The following is a 4,774-nucleotide window of genomic DNA, read 5'->3' as shown; positions in this document are numbered from 1 at the left end:
TGTGTAGGTGAGTGAATGAGTGTGTAGGTGAGTGAATGAGTGTGTAGGTGAGTGAATGAGTGTGTAGGTGAGTGAATGAGTGTGTAGGTGAGTGAATGAGTGTGTAGGTGAGTGAATGAGTGTGTAGGTGAGTGAATGAGTGTGTAGGTGAGTGAATGAGTGTGTAGGTGTGTGAATGAGTGTAGGTGAGTGAATGAGTGTGTAGGTGAGTGAATGAGTGTGTAGGTGTGTGAATGAGTGTAGGTGTGTGAATGAGTGTGTAGGTGAGTGAATGAGTGTGTAGGTGAGTGAATGAGTGTGTAGGTGAGTGAATGAGTGTAGGTGAGTGAATGAGTGTAGGTGAGTGAATGAGTGTGTAGGCGAGTGAATGAGTGTGTAGGTGAGTGAATGAGTGTGTAGGTGTGTGAATGAGTGTGTAGGTGAGTGAATGAGTGTGTAGGTGAGTGAATGAGTGTGTAGGTGAGTGAATGAGTGTGTAGGTGTGTGAATGAGTGTGTAGGTGTGTGAATGAGTGTGTAGGTGAGTGTGTGAATGTGTATAGGTGTGTGAATGAGTGTAGGTGAGTGAATGAGTGTGTAGGCGAGTGAATGAGTGTGTAGGTGTGTGAATGAGTGTAGGTGAGTGAATGAGTGTGTAGGTGAGTGAATGAGTGTGTAGGTGAGTGAATGAGTGTGTAGGTGAGTGAATGAGTGTAGGTGAGTGAATGAGTGTGTAGGTGAGTGAATGAGTGTGTAGGTGAGTGAATGAGTGTGTAGGTGAGTGAATGAGTGTGTAGGTGAGTGAATGAGTGTGTAGGTGAGTGAATGAGTGTGTAGGCGAGTGAATGAGTGTGTAGGTGAGTGAATGAGTGTGTAGGTGAGTGAATGAGTGTGTAGGTGAGTGAATGAGTGTGTAGGTGAGTGAATGAGAGTAGGTGAGTGAATGAGTGTGTAGGTGAGTGAATGAGTGTGTAGGCGAGTGAATGAGTGTGTAGGTGTGTGAATGAGTGTGTAGGTGAGTGAATGAGTGTGTAGGTGAGTGAATGAGTGTGTAGGTGTGTGAATGAGTGTGTGAATGAGTGTGTGAATGAGTGTGTGAATGAATGAGTGTGTGAATGAGTGAATGAGTGTGTGAATGAGTGTGTAAATGAGTGTGTGAATGAGTGAGTGAATGAGTGTGTGAATGAGTGTGTGAATGAGTGTGTGAATGAGTGTGTGAATGAGTGTGTGAATGAATGAGTGTGTGAATGAGTGAATGTGTGAATGAGTGTGTGAATGAGTGTGTGAATGAGTGTGTGAATGAGTGTAGGTGAGTGAATGAGTGTAGGTGAGTGAATGAGTGTAGGTGAGTGAATGAGTGTGTGAATGAGTGAGTGTGTGAATGAGTGAATGAGTGTGTGAATGAGTGTGTGAATGAGTGTGTGAATGAATGTGTGAATGAGTGTGTGAATGAGTGTGTGAATGAATGAGTGAATGAGTGTGTGAATGAGTGTGTGAATGAGTGTGTGAATGAATGAGTGTGTGAATGAGTGAATGTGTGAATGAGTGTGTGAATGAGTGTGTAGGTGAGTGAATGAGTGTGTAGGTGAGTGAATGAGTGTGTAGGTGAGTGAATTAGTGTGTAGGTGAGTGAATGAGTGTGTAGGTGAGTGTGTGAATGTGTATAGGTGAGTGAATGAGTGTAGGTGAGTGAATGAGTGTGTAGGTGTGTGAATGAGTGTGTAGGTGAGTGAATGAGTGTGTAGGTGAGTGAATGAGTGTGTAGGTGAGTGAATGAGTGTAGGTGAGTGAATGAGTGTAGGTGTGAGTGTGTGAATGTGTATAGGTGTGTGAATGAGTGTGTAGGCGAGTGAATGAGTGTGTAGGTGAGTGAATGAGTGTGTAGGTGAGTGAATGAGTGTAGGTGAGTGAATGAGTGTGTAGGTGAGTGAATGAGTGTAGGTGTGTGAATGAGTGTGTAGGTGAGTGAATGAGTGTGTAGGTGAGTGAATGAGTGTAGGTGAGTGAATGAGTGTAGGTGAGTGAATGAGTGTGTAGGTGAGTGAATGAGTGTGTAGGTGAGTGAATGAGTGTGTAGGTGAGTGAATGAGTGTGTGAATGAGTGAGTGAATGAGTGTAGGTGAGTGAATGAGTGTAGGTGAGTGAATGAGTGTGTGAATGAATGAGTGTGTGAATGAGTGAATGAGTGTGTGAATGAGTGTGTGAATGAGTGAGTGAATGAGTGTGTGAATGAGTGTGTGAATGAATGAGTGTGTGAATGAGTGAATGTGTGAATGAGTGTGTGAATGAGTGTGTAGGTGAGTGAATGAGTGTGTAGGTGAGTGAATGAGTGTGTAGGTGAGTGAATTAGTGTGTAGGTGAGTGAATGAGTGTGTAGGTGAGTGTGTGAATGTGTAGGTGAGTGAATGAGTGTGTAGGTGAGTGAATGAGTGTGTAGGTGAGTGAATGAGTGTAGGTGAGTGAATGAGTGTGTAGGTGAGTGAATGAGTGTGTAGGTGAGTGAATGAGTGTGTAGGTGAGTGAATGAGTGTAGGTGAGTGAATGAGTGTGTAGGTGTGTGAATGAGTGTAGGTGAGTGAATGAGTGTGTAGGTGAGTGAATGAGTGTGTAGGTGAGTGAATGAGTGTAGGTGAGTGAATGAGTGTGTAGGTGAGTGAATGAGTGTGTAGGTGTGTGAATGAGTGTGTAGGTGAGTGAATGAGTGTGTAGGTGAGTGAATGAGTGTGTAGGTGAGTGAATGAGTGTGTAGGTGTGTGAATGAGTGTAGGTGAGTGAATGAGTGTGTAGGTGAGTGAATGAGTGTGTAGGTGAGTGAATGAGTGTGTAGGTGAGTGAATGAGTGTGTAGGTGAGTGAATGAGTGTGTAGGTGAGTGAATGAGTGTGTAGGTGAGTGAATGAGTGTGTAGGTGAGTGAATGAGTGTGTAGGTGAGTGAATGAGTGTAGGTGAGTGAATGAGTGTGTAGGTGAGTGAATGAGTGTGTAGGTGAGTGAATGAGTGTGTAGGTGAGTGAATGAGTGTGTAGGTGAGTGTGCGAATGTGTAGGTGTGTGAATGAGTGTGTAGGTGAGTGAATGAGTGTGTAGGTGTGTGAATGAGTGTGTAGGTGAGTGAATGAGTGTAGGTGAGTGAATGAGTGTGTAGGTGAGTGAATGAGTGTGTAGGTGAGTGAATGTGTGTAGGTGAGTGAATGAGTGTAGGTGTGAGTGTGCGAATGTGTATAGGTGTGTGAATGAGTGTGTAGGTGAGTGAATGAGTGTAGGTGTGTGAATGAGTGTAGGTGTGAGTGTTTGAATGAGTGTGTAGGTGAATGTGTGAATGAGTGTATGAATGAGTGTGTAGGTGTGAGTGAATGAGTGAATGAGTGTGTGAATGAGTGTGTGTATGAGTGTGTGAATGAGTGTGTGAATGAGTGTGTGAATGAGTGTGTGAATGAATGAGTGTGTGAATGAATGAGTGTGTGAATGAATGAGTGTGTGAATGAGTGTGTGAATGAGTGTGTGAATGAGTGTGTGAATGAGTGTGTGAATGAATGAGTGTGTGAATGAGTGTGTGAATGAGTGTGTGAATGAATGAGTGTGTGAATGAGTGTGTGAATGAATGAGTGAATGAGTGTGTGAATGAGTGTGTAAATGAGTGTGTGAATGAGTGAGTGAATGAGTGTGTGAATGAGTGTGTGAATGAGTGTGTGAATGAGTGTGTGTATGAGTGTGTGAATAAGTGTGTGAATGAGTGTGTGAATGAATGAGTGTGTGAATGAGTGAATGTGTGAATGAGTGTGTGAATGAGTGAGTGAATGAGTGTGTGAATGAGTGTGTGAATGAGTGTGTGTATGAGTGTGTGAATAAGTGTGTGAATGAGTGTGTGAATGAATGAGTGTGTGAATGAGTGAATGTGTGAATGAGTGTGTGAATGAGTGTGTGAATGAATGAGTGTGTGAATGAATGAGTGTGTGAATGAGTGTGTGAATGAATGAGTGTGTGAATGAGTGAATGTGTGAATGAGTGTATGAATGAGTGTGTGAATGAATGAGTGTGTGAATGAATGAGTGTGTGAATGAGTGTGTGAATGAATGAGTGTGTGAATGAGTGTGTGAATGAGTGTGTGAATGAGTGTGTGAATGAATGAGTGAATGAGTGTGTGAATGAGTGTGTAAATGAGTGTGTGAATGAGTGAGTGAATGAGTGTGTGAATGAGTGTGTGAATGAGTGTGTGAATGAGTGTGTGTATGAGTGTGTGAATAAGTGTGTGAATGAGTGTGTGAATGAATGAGTGTGTGAATGAGTGAATGTGTGAATGAGTGTGTGAATGAGTGAGTGAATGAGTGTGTGAATGAGTGTGTGAATGAGTGTGTGTATGAGTGTGTGAATAAGTGTGTGAATGAGTGTGTGAATGAATGAGTGTGTGAATGAGTGAATGTGTGAATGAGTGTGTGAATGAGTGTGTGAATGAATGAGTGTGTGAATGAATGAGTGTGTGAATGAGTGTGTGAATGAATGAGTGTGTGAATGAGTGAATGTGTGAATGAGTGTATGAATGAGTGTGTGAATGAATGAGTGTGTGAATGAGTGCGAGTGCCCAGCTCCATTTTGACGGCGCTGGCTTCGCTCCGGGTCTCCGTTCGCTCCGTTCACTCCGTTGAACTCCTTTCATCACCGCCCAGAGCTCACCCCGTTCACTCCGTTGAACTCCGTTCATCACCGCCCAGAGCTCACCTTGAGAACTCCCGTCGCTCCGCAAGAACATTCGGGTTTTTTCGGCCACGGTCACCTCCCCTCGACGCTTCGGGAAACGTTG

At 43.6% G+C, this 4,774-nt stretch overlaps 1 long non-coding RNA gene across 1 annotated transcript; it reads left to right on the top strand.

The window, feature by feature from the left end:
* Positions 1-287: 287 nt before the first annotated feature.
* Positions 288-1,024, top strand: LOC144955033 (uncharacterized). Its single transcript, XR_013641478.1, has 3 exons — positions 288-321; positions 440-519; positions 994-1,024. It is a non-coding gene; the product is annotated as an uncharacterized LOC144955033 (long non-coding RNA).
* The last annotated feature ends 3,750 nt before the right edge of the window (positions 1,025-4,774 follow it).

Source organism: Lampetra fluviatilis, unplaced genomic scaffold (assembly GCF_964198595.1).
Source record: "Lampetra fluviatilis unplaced genomic scaffold, kcLamFluv1.1 SCAFFOLD_1347, whole genome shotgun sequence".
Lineage (NCBI taxonomy): Eukaryota > Metazoa > Chordata > Hyperoartia > Petromyzontiformes > Petromyzontidae > Lampetra > Lampetra fluviatilis.
Note: the sequence above shows the minus strand (reverse complement) of the source record. Positions and strands in the feature narration are given on the sequence as shown.